At 40.0% G+C, this 20,965-nt stretch overlaps 1 long non-coding RNA gene across 3 annotated transcripts; it reads left to right on the plus strand.

Moving 5' to 3' along the window:
* The first annotated feature begins 1,224 nt into the window (after positions 1–1,224).
* On the plus strand, positions 1,225–3,997 carry LOC128614806 (uncharacterized). Of its 3 annotated transcripts, none has more exons than XR_008387098.1 (4): positions 1,225–1,815; positions 2,036–2,088; positions 2,242–2,319; positions 2,903–3,997. It is a non-coding gene; the product is annotated as an uncharacterized LOC128614806 (long non-coding RNA). The 3 variants fall into 3 exon arrangements; XR_008387100.1 differs by having other exon boundaries at positions 2,036–2,078; XR_008387099.1 differs by having other exon boundaries at positions 1,225–2,078.
* Positions 3,998–20,965: the final 16,968 nt, after the last annotated feature.

The raw sequence follows: 20,965 nt of genomic DNA on the forward strand, positions 1-20,965 counted from the left end.
CAGGCTGGAGGGAAGTGAGTGAGCACAGCTGAAGTTTGAATGAGACGGAAGGCGTACGGTCGAAAGAGGAGAGGGAACATTTTTTTAAAGAAACTGTGAAGAACGAACCAGCGTTGAAGACTGGCAGGAAAAATCCACAGCTCTAAGCTGCAGGCCGGGTGTTCATAACCGCCAATTCAGGCTTAAATCTTCACTAAATGAGCTTGCTATTTACAAATAAGCATTCAGCGCAAGCGTTTCTAATTAAAGGATTAGTTAGCAGAGCTTTTCTGGAAATGGCAAAAGTGGTGGCTCAGCGGTTAAGGTTGTGCACTGGACTGAATGTTGTGAGGTCCCTGAGTGACACCTTAACTGTTAAGTAGGATTCAAAAAAGTGAACACAGTATTCATTATTCATTATACATACATTTCTATACTCTGTAACATAACATACATAATAATTGCACTGCCTGGCAGAGATCTGTATAAGTGCTAATGAGTAGTTGTAGTTATATGGCAAAAACTTGTGACTTTTTATGTCACATTATAACATTGTGTAATATTTATATATCTATGAAGGCCATTTGAATAATGACCTATGAATTTATTCATAACATGTTATGGTGAATGAATAAGGCATTATACAGAAGTGTTATATCTTATAGTCATATTTATAATGTGTTTATTAATTGTTATCAGAATGCATTATAAGCAGTGTTTATAACACTTATATTCACCCCTGGTTTGCTTAGTGCATTATGTTCAGTCATAGACACTGATGTTTTGATTATTTTATTTTTTTTAAGTAACTTTTACACAAATAAATAAGTTTTTGTTTGTTTGTTTGTTTGTTTGTTTGTTGTTTTTTAATCAGCAGCTTTTTCATTGTTTTAAAACTCCATTGCAGTTGCATATAGACTTAGACATTTTAGACATTTCTAAAATGTTTAAAATGCTGTAGTGTGTTGTGAATTTGTAAAGGTTGGTGTTCGAATTTCTTAATAATTCTCAGGTAAAAGTTGCTTATTTCAAAAAACAAAAAAACAAAAAAACAAGTAAACAAAGAAACAAACAAACATGAGGCTGGGTTTCTTTGGAATTGGTGTGATGTTATGAACACTACTTGGTTGCTGTTACAGGGAAAGAAAATAAATAATTAACTTTACACCACAGCAATTTCACAAGTTTTTAATTTTTTTTAATTAAAGAATAATGCCATACTCTTTATTCATTTAGAATTACATACAATATTGTTGAGTGTCCACAAGACAAGTTAGTTATCACCTAAAAAAAACCTTACCTCTGATTGTTACCTAGTACTACTGGAGACTCTTTCCATAAATGTTAGATGTCCCCTAACAGAACATGTCACCATAGAAACAGTTATACATCTTACATTGCTAAATTTCAACACTTGTTAAGATCAAATTGTATGAAGCATCCATTGTACAAGTCCCTGTAAATGAACTGTTACTATAGAAACAATAATGTATTATTATACAGTGTGTATTAATATAATTCTGTAATTTGGCTTGCAGCCAGAACTACTAAATGATCTGCACTTATATAGCGCTTTTATCGAAAGCGCTTTACACTGTGTCTCATTCACCCATTCACACACACGGTAGCAGAGCTGCCATGCAAGGCGCTAACTTGACATCAGGAGCAACTTGGGGTTCAGTGTCTTGCCCAAGGACACTTCAGCATGTGGAGTCACGTGGGCCGGGAATCAAACCGCCAACCCTACGATTAGTGGACAACCCGCTCTACCACCTGATCCACAGCCGCCCATCATACCTTCTGACCAATCAGAATCCAGAATTTGACAGAGCTGTGGTATGTTCCTGTATATTACATGTTACAAAATGTACTAATTTGGACACTCTACAGTCAACAAACCATTTATAGACCATCATCAATAAGGCTATCAACTAATTTTATACAATTATTCAAATGTTAATGGTTGTCTGCATTTAGTAGGTAACCTACACACACTTTATAAAGTATCAATTTGTACCTTTTTTCTCTCACTTTACTTGGATGGCCCATTTTATAGCTCTTCATAACACAATATGGAACAAGCAGTGATTCAACCGCAGGTAATTGCAGGTAATCACAGCTGGACTGATATTAAGTACAGCAGAATAATTGCAAGTGTGATATTTCTTTTATGAAACAGCTCTACAAACAAGACATGAATATCGATGAACTGACATTAAAGACACAATGTTTTGTTTATTTTTGTTCCATCAACAAAAATAGTTCCCAAAGAAGCCACAGGTGGGTAGAGTGTTGTGTGTTGCCATGCCAACGCACAGAATGACTGACTGACAGACCATAGTGAGTGTAGTAATGGTTTCAATGTAACAAACTGTTCCTGTAACTGGAATTATATTAGCAAACAAAAAAATAAAAAGTGACACAAGCAGGAAAATGTCTCAATACTAAATATCATCCCTTTTGGTACGCAGCTTGTCCAATCATATTAGAAGAACTGTTGTATAAGATTATCCTTAGACTTTTAACTCATCCCTAATCCTATCACGATATTAAGTTCAGTTCATATGAAATGTATTGATATACATGGGAAATACTGTACACCATATGACAAGTGAGAGAATCGGTTGATATGCTGCTTCATAACAGTTTATTAATGGTTGTAAATAGTGTGTCTAAATCGGGCAGTTCAAATCAGTCTTTATCAAATGCTTTATAATGCATTTATACTGGATTCACAGGATGTTTTATCATCTCTGTAAGTATTTTACTCTTGACTAGGTGAATAAAAGTGAGTCCTAAAAATTGTTAACAATCTCATTAACTCTCAGCAACCACCCCACCACAGGAACCTTTAATCAGGGCACTAATTGATGGCTGGGAGAAACAAAGGCATCTCTGAGTTGGCTTTTTTTTTTCTCCCAAGGACAAACTGAGATGACCTTCTATCCATCCGACCAGATAATCCTCCCCCAACCCTCTCCAAAAAAAAAAACAACGCATCCCCCACCTCCCTCACTCCATCCCATCAGCCCCCTTCACTAGCTCTCACCTCCTCTGCCTCATCGCCACTTTGTTGCCATGGAAACATGAAGATGAAAAGAGTTACTCATAGATTAAATGAGAGATCTGAGGTACAAAAAAAGAACAGAGTTACAAGTCCTTTGAATTATGTTCTATGAATTTATGTAGATATCAGCATTTTTAGCTCAGCTGTGGGTCCTGTGCTGATTTATGAAAAGCTTTAGTGTGTGTGTATGTGTGTGTGCATGTGTGTGCAGATTAACTCCCAGCATTACAGATCCCAGTGTTTTGTGCCTTTTGTTTGTGATTATGCATTCAGTAGTACAATTTTAAAATGGTGTAGCAGGAACATGAAATATGATTTAGCACAGCTGTGGTACGATTAATGGAACCGAGAAGGCCGAATAATCTGTCACAGAGCGGTATTCTGAGTGTATGTGTGTATGTGTGTGTGTGTTTTGAAATGTTACTATGTGTTACATTGCAACAGACATTGCACAGATGAGTAAACCGATGACAGATAAACTGATGACATCAGATTTTGCACAACTCAAAATGATGTGTGTGTGTGTGTGTGTGTGTGTGTGTATGTACACATCTTTTTTTTTTTTTTTTTGGCATAACCATAGACATCCATGGTTACTGTAGTATGTCATAGTCATATTACTACTACTATGGTCATTATAGAATCTTCTCTAATAAACACAACCTCTTGATGTTTGAGGAGTATGATATGATGTACAAAAATGTGAGCTTTTGTAACACCACATATAGGTGGTACAAAGTATCATAACTGAGCTAACAAACCTTAAGTATTGTAAAAAAAAAATAAAAAATAAAAAAAATTATGAATTTCAAATTCATGATGAATACCAACCCAATATCTCAATAAAATAGAGCAACCAATAACAGTGTTGTGACAGCTAACATAAGTGGCACATTTTGTAAGAATTCTCAAATCTGATTGGTCAGAAGGTATTGATTAATTTTCAATAACAGCTGCTCTGACAATAGTACTGACTACAAGACCAATCACAAGTTTATATTAACTTTCTTGCTTGAATACTTTATCAAGCAATGTATGAAGCTTTCTGTGAGGAGATGTTTGTTTAATGTTTATGAAAGGAGTCTCCAGTGTCAGCGCTTTGTAAGGGTCAGAAATAAAGCTGTAACTTTACTTAACCTGCAGACTGACTACCACACAAGAGGACTGAGCAAGTAAACTGGAAGTAGTAACAGATGAAAATCAAATGTTCTGTTGTTGTCTTTTAAAACAAAATGGTGGCACACATCTACAGAGACAATAATATTTGCATTTTGCATTTCTGTTTCCATGCCAACACACAGATGACTGACAGACCATAGTTAGTATAGTAACGATTTCAATGTAACAAACTATTGCTATAACTGGAATTTTATGTACAGTGCCCTCCATTAATATTGGCACCCTTGGTGAATATGAGCAAAGAAAGCTGTGAAAATTTGTCTTTATTGTTTAACCTTTTGATCTTTTGTTCAAAGAATTCGCAAAAATAATCTGCTCTCATGGATATCAAACAATTGCAAACACAACATAGATTTATAAAAATATATATCTTTGATAAATATAGGTGTACAATAATTGTTGGTACCCTTTTAGTCAATACTTTGTGCTACCTCTTTGCCAAGATACCAGCTCTGAGTCTTCTCCAATAATGCCTGATGAGGTTGAAGAATACATGGAGAGGGATTTGAGACCATTCCTCCATACAGAATCTCTCCAGATCCTTCAAATTTCGTGCTGGTGGACTCTCCTCTTCAGTTCACCCAACAGGTTTTCTATGGGTTTCAAGTCAGTGGGCTGAGATGGCCAGGGCAGGACCTTTTCTACCTATTTTGTGGTCAGTAAAACATTTTTGTGTTGATTTTGATGTACAGTATCGCACAAAAGTGAGTACACCCCTCACATTTTTGTAAATATTTGATTATATTTTTTTCATGTGACAACACTGAAGAAATGACACTTTCCTACAATGTAAAGTAGTGAGTGTACAACTTGTATAACAGTGTAAATTTGCTGTCCCCTCAAAAAAACTCAACACACAGCCATTAATGTCTAAACCGCTGTCAACAAAAGTGAGTACACCCCTAAGTGAAAATGTCCAAATTGGGCCCAATTAGCCATTTTCCCTCCCCGGTGTCATGTGACTTGTTAGTGTTACAAGGTCGCAGGTGTGAATGAGGAGCAGGTGTGTTAAATTTGGTGTCATCGCTCTCACACTCCCTCATACTGGTCACTGGAAGTTCAACATGGCACCTCATGGCAAAGAACTCTCTGAGGATCTGAAAAAAAGAATTTTTGCTCTACATTAAGATGGCCTTGGCTATAAGAAGATTGCCAAGACCCTGACACTGAGCTGCAGCACGGTGGCCAAGACCATACAGCGGTTTAACAGGACAGGTTCCACTCAGAACAGGCCTCGCCATGGTCGACCAAAGAAGTTGAGTGCACGTGCTCAGCGTCATATGCAGATCACATGCAGCATCACATGCAGTCTATGTCTTTGGGAAATAGACGTATGAGTGCTGCCAGCATTGCTGCAGAGGTTGAAGGAGTGGGGGGTCAGCCTGTCAGTGCTCAGACCATACGCCGCACACTGAATCAAATTGGTCTGCATGGCTGTCGTCCCAGAAGGAAGCCTCTTCTAAAGATGATGCACAAGAAAGCCCGCAAACAGTTTGTGGAAGACAAGCAGACTAAGGACATGGATTACTGGAACCATGTCCTGTGGTCTGATGAGACCAAGATAAACTTATTTGGTTCAGATGGTGTCAAGCGTGTGTGGCAGCAACCAGGTGAAGAGTACAAAGACAAGTGTGTCTTGCCTACAGTCAAGCATGGTGGTGGGAGTGTCATGGTCTGGGGATGCATGAGTGCTGCCGGCACTGGGGAGATACAGTTCATTGAGGGAACCATGAATGCCAACATGTACTGTGACATACTGAAGCAGAGCATGATCCCCTCCCTTCAGAGACTGGGCCGCAGGGCAGTATTCCAGCATGATAACGACCCCAAACACACCTCCAAGATGACCACTGCCTTGCTAAAGAAGCTGAGGGTGAAGGTGATGGACTGGCCAAGCATGTCTCCAGACCTAAACCCTATTGAGCATCTGTGGGGCATCCTCAAATGGAAGGTGGAGGAGCACAAGGTCTCTAACATCCACCAGCTCCGTGATTTCGTCATGGAGGAGTGGAAGAGGACTCCAGTGGCAACCTGTGAAGCTTTGGTGAACTCCATGCCCAAGAGGGTTAAGGCAGTGCTGGAAAATAATGGTGGCCACACAAAATATTGACACTTTGGGCCCAATTTGCACATTTTCACTTAGGAGTGTACTTACTTTTGTTGCCAGCGGTTTAGACATTAATGGCTGTGTGTTGTGTTATTTTCAGGGGACAGCAAATTTACACTGTTACACAAGCTGTACACTCACTCATTTCTTCAGTGTTGTCACATGAAAAGATATAATCAAATATTTACAAAAATGTGAGGGGTGTACTCACTTTTGTGAGATACTGTATGTTTTAGATCATTGTCCTGCTGGAAGATCCAACTACAGCCCATTTTAAGCTTTCTGGCAGAGGTATTCAGGTTTTCATTTAATATCTGTTGATATTTGATAGAGTCCATGATGACATGTATCATAACAAAATGTCCAGGTCCTCTGGCAGAAAAACAGCCCCAAAACATTAAAGAGCCACCACCATATTTAACCGTGGGCACGAGGTACTTTTCCATATGGCTACCTCTCTGTGTGCCAAAACCACCTCTGGTGTTTATTACCAAAAAGCTCTATTTTGGTTTCATCTGACCATAGAACCCGATCCCATTTGAAGTTCCAGTAGTGTCTGGCAAACTGAAGAAGCTCGAGTTTGTTTTTGGATGAGAGTAGAGGCTTTTTTCTTGAAACCCTTCCAAACAACTTGTGGTGATGTAGGTGACTTCAGATTGTAGTTTTGGAGACTTTCTGACCCCAAGACACAACTAACTTCTGTAATTCTCCAGCTGTGATCCTTGGAGATTCTGTGGCCAGTCAAACCATCCCCTTCACAGTGCATTGAGACGATATAGACAAACGTCCAATTCCAGGTTGATTCATACAGTAACATTTCCAGTTGACTAGAACTTCTTAATTATTGCCCTGATGGTGGAAATGGGCATTTTCAATGCTTTTGCTATTTTCTTATAGCCACTTCCCATTTTGTGAAGCTCAGCAACCTTTTGCCATACATCACAGCTATATACCTTGGTCTTACCCATTGTTATGAATGACTAAGGGAATTTGGCCTACGTGTTACCTCATATTTATACCCCTGTGAATCAAGAAGTCATGGTTGAACAATTTCTTGTACCTAGTCACCCAAGTGTACTAAAAAAAAAAAGTTCAACATCAATGGGAATATACTTTAAATATATTTTTCTCATATGAATTCATAGGGGTGCCAATAATTGTTGCACACCTATATTTAACAAATAATTTTTTTAATAAAATTTTTGAGAGCAAGGTTTTTTTTTTTTTTAGCAAAACATTAAAAGGTTAAACAATAAAGACAATTTTCACAGCCTTCTTTGCTCATATTTACCAAGGGTGCCAATATTAGTGGAGGACATTGAGAAAAAAAAAAAAAGCATAGAAAAGCAGAGTGATACAAACAGTGAAAAGTCTCAGTGCTGTTATACAAAATATCAGCACTCTTTGATTGTAGCTTGTCTAATAAAATTAGCGGAGCTTTTGAAAGTGTTTTATTCTTTACTTAACCTGCAGGCTAACCACCACACTGGGAATGGGAGAGTAAAATTGAAGCAGTAACAGGTAAAAATCTAACTTTTTGTTGTTGTCTGTTAAAACAAAATGGTGGCACACTCTGACAGAGACAATAACATTTGTGTTTGGGTGTGTGATTGTCTGAGGAACATGGTAAAGATTGACACCATTCTGGTAGTGTTAAGCAAATTACATTCAAAACATCTACATAAAAACTGAAATATTTATCTGAGGTTGTCCTGCTACTCAGATGATCAACAGTTTAACATGCTTTTTTTTTTAAAAAAACACAGTTTAAAAGTTGTTTAAAGTTGTTTAATTGCAAAATTTTATTAGCCATTTATAAAGATGTGTGTTAAATAAACAATGCACAACTATTACTCATGAACAATTTATAAAATGTCAATACGCCCAAAAAATTATTGCTAAAGCCTTCACACCCATGTCTGTGTTTAATTATCTTAACAGCCACACACACGTGAACAAGTGCCTTGACCCCACCTAGAGAATGCCTCAACTATCTTTATAAGGTGGGACACGATCAGTATTAACACTTGCTTATTAGTCATGGCAACGTATAATGGTCTAAACGTATAAACACTCATTATTGTAAATAGAAGAAATATAATTGATTTTGAAACACATGCTCTATGTATTGTATGCTGCACTATAGCTGAGCAAGTAGTTAATTAGTGAATGCATTAATGAGTTTATATTTAATCCATTTATTCATGTAGTTGTTGCTTGTTTAGCCTACACATTACTCCTCAGATTGCCCTTTCTCGTACATTTTGACTATTTTTATTATTTTAATTTGTATTTTGATTAGTCAGATTTTCATAATAAACTTTAAATTCAGTCATTAATTGAATTAATTACTCACCCACTTATGTCAAACTGTCATCTCTGGAAGGGCCTCGTTATAGAAAAACTGATTGCGTTATACACTCACTATGTGTTTTCACCACAATTGGTCAATTACCTCCAAAAATATATTTCACCAAAATGACAGAATGGTATTTATTTTTTAATCTTGCCTAGGCTGTCTTCATGTTGGATAAGGAGCCAGTTTAACTAGTGTGATTTCCTCACACACTGAATGCAACGCTTTGATCATGTTGTCGTATAGCTACGTGTCATAGTGAAATGGATATAATTCTAATCAGTTTAGTTTGTGATCAGGTTCTGGCTGTCTGCATGTATGTCTGTGATGCTGTTGCACTGTATTCAGAATGAAATGTAATTTCTCCTTATTCTTTTCAAGAAAACTCTAGTTTTCAAAAGTGTACATTTTACTAGGATGTAACTAAACATGAATACATTATTTTAAATGAACAGATAAGGTGTTCTAAACAGATACAAACACACATACTACCAGGAGGGGCGTTATTCATTTTTTATAGGTAGCTTGTCAGAAAGGTTCACATAACATCTGGAGTCTTGCGAGATGTGCAGTTGGAATTCCATGGGACACAACAAAAAGTCAGGTTTTGCGAGCAAGCTGTCAGATATGACGTTCATGGGAAAAAAAGCATATTCATTAATGTGAACATACAGGGTGCATCCATTGATCCTTAGTAACTGCCTGGTCAGGGTTGATGTGGTTTAAATTAAGCTATTAGTTTGCTTAAATTTTGGTAAATTGAACCAAATAAATGTGTTGTAAAATATTGCAGGCAAGTAAAAGCAAAAATAATAACTGTGTGAGTGGGAGTATCTCTAGCTGAGGTTGAGGTACTGTCAGAGCCAGATTCACACACTGTGCTGACAGTACTGCCATTTCTACCTCTGGGGTTTTTCCACTGTTTTCAGGGGGCAGAGTAATAGGTCATCAAAAAAAAAAAAAAAACCCTTTCCAGTTCAGGCTACAACTAGTTTGGGTTTAGATACGGATACAGATAGTGTCTTTGCATTACACCACGACTACAATAGAAAATGTCAGAATTTCACCATGTGAAAGGTTTTCTCAGGTCATGACACATATATGAATATTTTTACATCACGTTTATGACACAAATTTTATTAATGCCAGTTTGTACATCACTTTTATTTATAGCGGTATCATGGGAGCTTATTTAAAGATAGTAGACTATGCATAGAATAAAGACAGTTAAGGTAGACGTACAGTATGTTTATTTTCCAAAGGTTCCTATGAATGAAGCATAAAATGTTCATATGTAAATAAAATGTTCTTAAATGAAATCCAAATCTATACAGTTTTACACTGATTCTTTTATAGGCCATGTTTCAGAATTTTATAATAATATTTACTATAAAGTATCATATTTAAAATTAAAAAAAAAAAAAAGATTAAACTGATTACCCTGAGAACCACACGTGTTAAAAATCCTGTTCCCCTGAGAGAAAGAAAGCCAGCAGGCCTGTAGAGCACAGAGCCACAGATTCTCTCGGTCCATCCCCCAGCGTGTGTTCATCTGAGTCTACCACTCTCTGAGCTCCTCTGTGCCACGGCTAATTTATGGGGTGCCATGTCAACTGAATGAGGCCTAATGAATAAGTGAATTAGGGTGCTTATGGGGAACAGTGATCTCTGCTCCATGGCTTTATTAGAGCCCAGTGCCCAGCATGCCGGCTGTGTAGGGGCTCCCGACTTCAGTTAATGGATAGCGTGATGGGAGATTGCAAGAGAAATACTTTAGCCTGTCATATTTAGGATATATCGACTGCAGTTCTCTCCCAGCAGAATTTAAAGATTAACCGGGCTGCCATTGTGTTGCTGGCTCTCACCTTTGTTGCTTCAGATCTCACGGGAAAACACACACAAACAAAAACACACATCCCGCATGCACTGACATGCGCCACACACTTTTACCTGAGCTCCCCGGATCCCGGAGCCATTCGGATATAACTCAGGAGCGCTCAGACAGGTCAAAACGACAGAGTTGTCAGGATGGAGGTCAGCCTGCGTAAATATCACACCTGTTAATGTGTCAGCGGCGTAATGTGTGGAAAAAAACAGCCCACCGGGGACCCGGCGGCAAATAAAAACGGGACGGCAGGAGCAAGGTTCGCCATGTCGCTATTTTGACAAGTCTTTACGACTCAATTTAGTGCACAAGGAAATAAAACACAGCCTGCATCAAACAGCGGCTCGGATGAGTTAGAGGGGCCCGGGGAAGGGGGGCATGGTACCTATATCTGTGTGTATGTGTGTGTGTGTGTGTGTGTGTGTGTGTGTGTACGTGTGTGTGTACGAGAAGGTCGCAGGGAGGTAGCAAAAGCAAGAGAGAGATAAAAGGGCTAGAATATGAATAAGAGAAGAGATAGCGAATTGAAGAGAGACAGATAAGGTGAGAGGAGAACAGCTGGAAAGAACACGAGCAGAAGAGGAAGATGAGCGTGAGGTGAGAGAGTGAGACAGAAAATGAAATACAGAGAAAAAAACAGCGAGACAGAAATAGAAACGAGGGAACGCAATAAAAAGAGACAGTGAGCAAGAGAATGAGAAAAATGAGAGAAAGAATGCTCAGAGAGAAAGAGTGCGCCAGAGAGAGAGAGAGAGAGAGAGAGAGACAACAAACGACAGTCCACCTGTCTGTCTTTCTCTACTCTATCTAGCTAACTATTTATGTGCATCTATTTTCCTGTGACATTTGTCTGTCTCTCTGTCTTTCTATCCATCTGTCTAGTTGTGTCTATACATCTGTGTCTCTGTGTCTATATCTAAGGCAAGAGAATAAATGAGACATACAGTAATAAAGTAATAAAGGCAAGAGAATAAATGAGACATACAGTAATAAAGTAATAAAGTAATAAAGGCAAGAGAATAAATGAGACATACAGTAATAAATAGACACAACATGATACACAGAAAAAGAGAGACAGCAAAACAGTGAGCAGAGAGAGGAAGATAGACAGTGAACATGAAAGAGAGAGTAAAATTAAAGTAAGCATATTATCATGTTCTCTGATAGGAGAGAGATAGACAGAAAGAAAAAGTGAGACAGAAATAGTGTCTGAGAGACAGCAAGAGAACAAGAATAGTGAGGGAGCGAGAAAATGAAAGAAAAAAGAAAAATGAATGAGAGAATGAAAGGCAGAGTGAGTGAGTAGTATAGATTTTAATGTCATGTCAGCATCTGAGGCTATCTTCATGGCAAAATCTGAATTACAAAAATATAAGAAGAGGGAGACAGAAAACAAGGAGGAAGAAGAAGAGAGTGCAAAGTTATTAACAGTTAATTATAGTTAATAACAGATCTTGTCCAATATTGGTCTGGCAAAGCAGCAACTGCATGGTCATGTGAATAAAGCTCTCTGAATAAAGTTGACACAAGAGAGTGATAGAGAGAGAAAGAGAGAGAGAGAGAAACTTATTTTAGCTGTGGTGAGGCTGCTGCATGTCTCACACGTACTCTTCTTTCCTACCTGAGTATGGAAACACTGTTTCCTCTCTTCATTATGCAACTGCTGTCAAAAGCTCACATTTTACACACAAATGAAAATATTTTTTTCTAAATCTGTTTTTTTTTTTTTACTGTCAGTGTCTCTCACTCCATCTCTCTCCTTTCCCATGGGTCATATTATTTCTCTCTGTCCTCCAGCAGCTTGCTGCAGTGTGTTCCCACAGTTCAATGTGTGTCTTCAGTGTGTGTCCACAATGCAGTGTGTGTCTATTGTGTGTCTCCACAGTGTAGCATGTCCATAGAATGTGTCTCCACAGTGCATTGAGTCCCTGTAATGTGTATCGGCAGTGTCACCACAGCAGTGTGTCATCAAACTGCAGTGTGTCCTTCTAGTATGCCTCTGCAGTGCGTCCCCACAATGCAGTGTGTCCCCACAATGCATTGTGTTCTTACATTGTGTCCCCACAATGGAGTGTTCATTGGATGGATCACTCCAGTGTGTTCCCACAGTGCAGTGTGTCCCTGCAGGATTTCTATTTACTATGTCCCCACCATGCATTGTGCTCCTGCAGTACTCATAAGTAGTGTGTACCTACAGCTTGTCTCACAGTGCAGTGTGTCCTTACATTATGTCCCCATGGTGGAGTTCATCCCTGCAGTGTGTTCCCACAGTGCTGTGTGTCCTTACATTATGTAACCACGGTGGAGTTCATCCCTGCAGTGTATTCCCACAGTGCAGTGTGTCCTTACATTATGTCCCCATAGTGGAGTGCATCCCTGCAGTATGGTCCCACAGTGCAGTGTGTCCCTGCAATATGTCTAAACAGTATGACTCCATAATGAAGTGTGTCCCCACAGTGTAGTATGTCCCTGCACTGTGCCCACTGTGCAGTCTGTCCTGCAATATATTCCTTTATTTTCTCAGTGTAGTGTGTGTCTACAGTGAATCCCCAGAGTGCAATGTGTGTCTACAGTGTATACCCCCAGTGCAATCTATCTTTACATTGTGTCCCCCAGTGCAGTGTGTCTTGCAATGTATTCCTGAATTCTCTCAATGTAGTGTGTGTCTATAGTGAATCCCCACAGTTTAGTGTATGTCTATAGTGTGTACCCCCAGCGCAATATATCCTTACACTGTGGCCCCCAGTGCAGTGTGTCCTGCAATGTATTCCTGGATTGTGTCCCCACAGTGCAGTGTGTCACTGGAGTTATTTTGTAACTGTGTGTCAGCATGTCACTACAGTGTGTCTTTTTATATCAATGTGCCACCCTCTGTCACCAAAGTGAATTGTATCACTGTTGTGTATCCTCATGTCACATGTCTCTGCAGCATGTCCTTGCACAGTGGGTCCCCTCACAATGTGTCTCCACTGAACAGTGTCTCTGAATTGTGCCCCAGAACTGTATCACTGCAGTGTGTTGGCAACAGTGGAGTGTGTCTCAGTGCCGACGTCCTTCTCTGAGATTTCCGAGCCGGCAGAGCGTCCTCTCGCTGAGCACAGCCTCATTCAGTAATTAAAATTCTGTTCAGCTTGACAACGCTGTTTCATGGCTCATTTTTCACATGTGCAAAGAATACACAATCAGCATTGGCACAGACGAGAGGGGAGGGTGGTGGAGAACACACACCGCTGTCAAAGAGGACATGCAAATGTGTGGACGGGCAGGAATTAGGGACATATGACCTGACATAGTGCTGATGTGCAAGTTTACAAGGCTATTATTCCTACTGACTGATACACAGTTTGTCTTTGTGTGTATGTGGGTGTGTGATCTATAGGACTGTGAGTTTAACAAATCATGTCCATCTGCATCAGTGTGTGCCTGTGTGTGTGTGTGTGTGTGTGTGTGTGTGTGTGTGTGTGTGTGTGTGTGATCTAGTAGATTGTTATTTAATAAACTGTGTCCATCTCTGATGGTGTGTTTTCCATTGCTAAGTAGCTCAGTACCTGTGCTTAATTTGGTTACCCTTCTTGACAGAGTGCCAACATTTCTCTTCAACATTATGCGCCCACAGTGCACTACAGCATTGCAGTGTGTCTCCACAGTGCAGAGTGTGCCTGTTGTGTGTCCCCACAGTGCACTGTGTGCCCACAATGTACCCGCACAGCGCTGCCTGTTCATACAGTCTGTCCCCACAGTGCATTGTCTCCCTGTATTGTTTCCCCATATCACACTCTGTCTCTGCAGTGGGTCCCCATGATGCAGTTTGTCCCGACAATGCAGTTTGTCCCTGTAGTGTGTATATACAGTGTAATCTGTTCTTACATTGTGCCCACAAAGTGCAGTTTGTCCCTGCAGTGTCCCTACAGTGCAGAGTGTCAATGCAGTGTCCCCACAGTGCAGCCTGTCCTTACACTGTGTCCCCACAGTGCAGCCTATCCTTACACTGTGTCCCCACAGTGAGGTGTATCCACTCAGTGTAGCTTGTCCTTAGATTGTGTCTCCACACTGTAGCCTGTCCTTTCATTGTGTCCCCACAGTGCAGCCTATCCTTAAATTGTGTCCTCCCAGTGCAGTGTGTCCCCACAGTGCAGCCTGTCCTTACATTGTGTCCCAAAAGTGCAATGTGTCCCTACAGTGTGTCCCAGTAATGCAGTGTCCTCATAGTTTTCCTCACAATGCAGTGCGACTCTATAGTGCAGTGTGACCATACTATGTCCACACAGTGCAGTATGTCCCCACAGTGCAGCCTGTCCTTACACTGTGTCCCTACAACCTGTATTTCATTGTGTCCCAAAAGTGCAGTGTGTCCCCACAGTGCAATGTGTCCTTGCAGTGTGTTCCAGCAATGCAGTGTCCCCACAGTGTTCCTCACAATGAAGTTCGTCCATATAATGCAGTGTGACCCTACAGTGTGTCCCCACAGTGTGAAGTGCCACTGTTGTGTGTCCTTGTAGTGTGTCCCCAGAATGCAGTATATTTCTGCAGTGTGTCACCGCACTGTGTCCATGTAAAGTTCTCTGCAGTGTCCCCACAGTGCAGTGGGTTCCTATAGTGCAATGTGTCCTTGCAGTGTGTCCCAGCAATGCAGCCTGTACCCACAGTATTCCTCACAATGCAGCGTGCCCCTATAGTGCAGTGTGACCATGCAATGTGTCCCCATAGTACAATGTGACCCTACAGTGTGTCCCCAGAGTGCAGTGTGACCCTACAGTGTGTCCCACAGTGCAAAGTGTCACTGTTGTGCTTCCTTGTAGTGTGTCTCCACAATGCAGTGTATTCCTGTAGTGTGTCACTGCGGTGTGTCCATGTAAAGTCCTCTGTAGTGTGTCCCCATATTGCAGTGACTAGTTGCAGCATGTCCCTGGAGAGTTTGCATTCAAACTTTAATTTACTCTTAAGATATCATTATATTGACAACCTTAACATAATTAGTATCACAAATTCATATTGCCTTCTTCTCAGTACATTAGCCTGTGAAGGAGACATGCACATGACCATGCACATTTTAACATTAATTTTCAAATTGTATTTAAAAGAAAATCAATTTGCAAGTTAGGTGGTCACTCCTTCTATTTTCAGGGGTGCTGTTATGAGATGGGAAACCACCCCAATGTTCTCAATCAGAATATGGATAGTTCTGTATGTGGATTAGCATCCTTGACAATAATATGTCTGTATCCAGTACTGTGTGTATGTGTGTGTATTCACATGCATTCATTGTGATTCAATATACTGTGTGTTTACAAATTATGTCTGCTTGCACAGTGTGTGAGCACGATCTCCTATTGGATTGTGTACGGAACAAAGTGTGTGTATGTGTGCATGTGTATGTGCTCTATCAAACTGCAAGTGTAACACACTGTGTGCCTATGTGTGTATCTGTGTGTCCCTGGTGAGCTGGTGCTTTGTTTATTTGACTGAAGCCAGGAGGATCTCTGGGGATCATGTCCACAGGGCTTGTCAATTACTATCACAGCATTGTGTGTGTGTGTTTCCCCCACGTGTGTGTGCTTCCCTGCATGTGTGTAGGGGTCTCAGAAGACCAAATGGTGTAGTCAGTGGAGCTGTATGCTGTTTAACCCCGACCATACAAACTCTGTTCTTCCTTCAAAGCCTCCCTGCACCACAGAGGAATATTACTCACGACAACGACCAAGCTCCATCTCTCTCTCTCTCTCTCTCTCTCTCTCTCGATCTCTGTTGACTGCAAGTTTGTTGGGTTTGCATTACCCTGTGATATTGGAGCCCTCTCTATTAAATATGCATGAACCCTGGAGATGAAATTAATTTTAGGAATGCTCTCTTTTGAATGTTCAAATGTGCTTTCATCTGCCTTTGTATCAAACCTTGAATGTGTAATTTTTGGTTGTAGCAACTGCGCTTGACTAAAGTGCCACACCGTTTCGGCTGGTGAGCTCGGAGGTAAACAAATGCAGCCGAGGGCAGAAATATATGAGGTTTTGATCCAAATATATGTGCATTTTTGTCCTGAGGTCTTTACCCATGATATTGAGGATGTCACCTAAATTGAATTATGGATGGGTACAGGACTTTAACTCCTAGTTAATTCATTTTGAGGGTTTTTAATCTGTAATTCCCTCTTCAGTCAACATAATGTCCTCAGCTGCATGGGCTATGGGCACTCCACTGAAGCACTGTGGGTTTAAAGTGTGTAGAGTTACAGTAGTGCACTTGGCTGAAATACTACCAATCTGTGCTGATTGGAAAGAACCACTGTTTTATTCACACATTTTCACACACACTTATCCACTCCGAGATAGGAACACTGGCAATCTGAGTCATGGACAATCTGTAAAATATGAAGTTATTTACTGCTCAAAAGCCTTCAAATGTAAATGCAACAATTAATAAGATAGTAAGGTAGTAAGAATTGTATTTGTAATTTTGCAACTGTGATGGAAGACAAAGTTTGAGCGGATTTGCAATTTACATCTTTACATCATGAATTCTACAGTTACGAATCATAATTTGCATACAATTACATACAAGTTTGCAACTCCAGACAGTACAAGGGGTGAACCTGAAACTAAAAGTTTTAGTTCCGGTTCCACACTGTCAAACCCTTGCACATAAATGGTGAACCAGTAACTATTCACAAATGTCATGGGGATGAACATTGTATTACAAGATTTTTTTTCTCCAGCTATTCATCTTAAATAAATGGTTTATCCTGGTCAGGATTGTGGTGGATCCCGCTTATATCATAGGGAACTGTGTGAGGAGATAAAACTCGCTGTATGGAACCCCAGTCCATCGATCAGCACCAGTATCCAATTCACTTCACCACATGTATTTTGGAGGACTCAGAGGAACCCCACATAGACTTGGGGAGTTTACATATTCCACACTACATACAAATGTAACCAGGAGAAGCGATTGAACACTTTTTACGTGATCTAGCCGACACTGGCAAAGCTCTGCACATAAACTGGTAAACCAGTAAACCAATTCAAAAATGTCATGAGTGCACATCATGTTTAATATTCCAGATTTATCAACTGACCATTGATTTGTTCAATTGCAATTTTCACCTTTGCACTAAGGTCTGATAACCTTTGACAGGAAATCACCTCCATGCGTAAAGATTCTTTATGACACACGTGGGTTGAGTTGCTTCATGAAAGCACAGGTTTCTCTCTCTCTCTCTCTCTCTCTCTCTCTCTCTCTCTCTCTCTCTCATGCTGTCTCAGAGTTTTACCTCGCCACTCTCTTCTCTGGCTTGCTTATTACGGATCTTAATCTACATCCAGATTTCTGTAAAGCTGCTTTGTGACGCGGTCTATTCTTAAAAGTGTTATACAAATACAGCTGGAATGAATTGAATACTGTGTGGAAAACAAATAGTCTGCTTTTAAGCTACTAAATGGATAAACGGTCTGAGAGGCTTCTTACTTTCCGAGTTTTATCCAGAAGCAAAATACCTTCACGTCTTTCTCTGGGCTGAAATCGAGAGCCGAAGCGGCCCCGTGCTCAGGACGGGTCATTAACAGTGTTAGTGTTGTTTGATGTTGGACCCCTCAGCTCTTAGCACAAGTGCTTTTTGATTAGGGTTAATGAGAATTGGTAATGGCCTTTGGCTGGTACATGAATGTTCATGCTTAACCAACAACGGGAAAGTGATTTTTGTTGTTGTGAATGCACACACCTAATTACTTTTCTCAAGGGCACAAAACTGTTGGGATTGTACTGATTGTTGGCTGCAGTTTTTATGGTTTATCTTAAACCATTGGCACTAACAAGCCCTCGTCAGTGCCAACTGAACATGATGGCGAATCAACCATTTAAACAGATTTCGCTACAGTACACCCAAAACTGCATCCAAGTGGGCAGTGACTCACCAAAGACATCCAGTCTGGCCTGATTTAGAATGGTCACACACATGCATCTCACTATTGGTCCAGTTTTGGACAGTTCAAGTCCAGCCTTAACATACCACCTAAATATCAGCCTTTTTGATATCTATTTTTAAGTAGATGAACAAATATCTATGAACAAAATAGTTGCATCTTCTGCATCCTTGCAAATATTTGAGATTTTTAATCTGGCAGAATTTTTTTTACACCTTTTAAACATACACTATATGACCAAAAATTTGTGAGCACTTGACCATCACATCCATATCTGAGTCTTCTGCAAGCTGTTGCCACAAAGTTGGAGGCACCCAATTGTACAGAATGTATTTTGTATGCTGTAGCATCACAATACCTCTTTACTGTAATTAAGGGGTCCAAACATTTTCCAGCATGACAATGCTGATTATAACTGATCCAAAACTGATGACATGGCTTGTTGGGGGGAAGAAAATTCCCCACAATGAAAAATTTTCACAATGAAAACAAAATGTTTAAAAACAATGGACAGGATGAATATGTGTATTCTCCCCGCTTCAAGTTCAAAATAGATGTCTTACCTGTTCATAGTCTGCAGTGATATAAAATATGAAAACGTAATGATCCCACCAGAGATATTCTAAGGTGTTCAAGTCAGGTGACTGTGATGGCCCTGTAGAATCTTCCAGGATTTCTTCTGCAACCAAGCCTTGGTGGAATTTGAGGTATGATTGGGATCATTGTTCTGTTGGAAGGTCCAATGACGCCCAAACTTCAGCTTCCTCACAGACGGCATGATGTTTTCTCCTAGGATTTCCTGATACTTCAATGAATCCATCTTGCCTTCCACACACTGCAGGTTTCCAGTGCCAGAGGATGCAACGCAGCCCCAGAGCATCACCAAGCCACCACCATGCTTGACTGTGGACAGAGTGTTCTTTCTTCATTCTTCTTCCTCCAGACATACCGCTGATCCATCGTGCCAAAAGCTCCAGTTTTGTTTCATCGCTCCACAGAACAGAATCCCAAAACTTCTGTGGCTTATTTATATGATTTTGAGCCGAATTTTCTTGTGCTTTTGGGTCAGTAGTGGTGAGCGTCTTGGAGTTCTGGCATGGAAAACTTCTGCGTTTAGTACGTGCATTACTGTGCTCACTTAAACCTCAGTGCCTGTTGCCACCAAGTCTTGCTGCAGGTCTTCTGCAGTCATTCAAGGGTTTTTCACAACCTGCCTTATCAGAAATCTTGTTGCAGCCATTGAGAGCTTCATTTTTCTGACCTGTCAAGGTTATTTAATATATTTTCTGCCTCTAGCCAGTTCAGGTATTTCATGTGTTCCAGCTCAAGCACACCTAGTGCAACTAATGAAGCCCTTGATTAGTTGCATCAGGTGTGCTTCAGACAACACCTCTTTTGCATATTTGGGATTCTATTCAGAGGGTTGAATCATTTTGAAGCATTTTCAGTTGAATTTGGGGAAACCACTTGAAGCATGTGTTGTATTGAACTATTTCAATTGCTTTTGATTGATTTGTTCATTGCAAACAGCTGAAAGTCTATACATTTTGACTATAAACCTGATTTCCAATGGGGGTTGAATAATTTTGATTGCAACTGTATAACATCAACAAAACTACTTGTATAAAACTCCTGCAGAAGGTGTGTAGTCACAGCTTGGTTATGAGGAGAATTTACCTTGTAAAGAGAAGAATTCAAAACATGATTTTGTGAAATACACTATTGGTGTAGTGCACAATACCAAAATGTCATTACATAATTTTACATATTTGTATAAACAGTCTTAACCAGTTTGTGGATCATATTTTTGAGGGCTGTTTTCTGAATTGTGAAGGCGTCATCCTGCTTCCTGTAAAAGGTGAACTTGAAAAAGTTTTGAATGGATTTTACCAAGTTCTCTAGCTAAAGAGAACTCAATGAATAGGAACGTCTCTTACCATTTTCTTTATGGGATTACCACACTCCATCACATCACTTTTTTATATTAAATTGTACCCTTATGTTCCCTTTTGTACCTTTTTGGGTTATTTGTGGGCTCTTCCTGTGTCCTCTGTTGCCGCATCTCCACTTTTCTTTCAAGCACCTCTAGACACCGCAGACTCAAAAATGCAGAGTGGAAAACACATCTAGCCTGGAGGTCAACTGTTGTGATAAAGCATTCTGACCTGAAACCAGCTGCTTTATCAAGACATTTGTGCTGACTGGACTTGCTGTTGGTTATTGGACGACTTTGCTCAATTGAGAAGAAAAATTAAGATTTCTTCTGCATGCCATTGTAAAAACATTTGCGATCCCGAAATCGAACATTAACTGTCCTAAGTATGGAGAATACGCTATGTACTGCCGTAAACAATGGTGGGGATTTAAGTCCTGTTCTTTTTCGCAAATTTGAAAGACAAGCAAAAGTCTCATTAAGTACTGCCCCAAAGCGAATGAGTGGAGGGCATTCCAAGAAGAGCATTCCCATTGGGTGCTATTC

This window comes from Ictalurus furcatus, chromosome 1, assembly GCF_023375685.1.
Source record: "Ictalurus furcatus strain D&B chromosome 1, Billie_1.0, whole genome shotgun sequence".
NCBI lineage: Eukaryota > Metazoa > Chordata > Actinopteri > Siluriformes > Ictaluridae > Ictalurus > Ictalurus furcatus.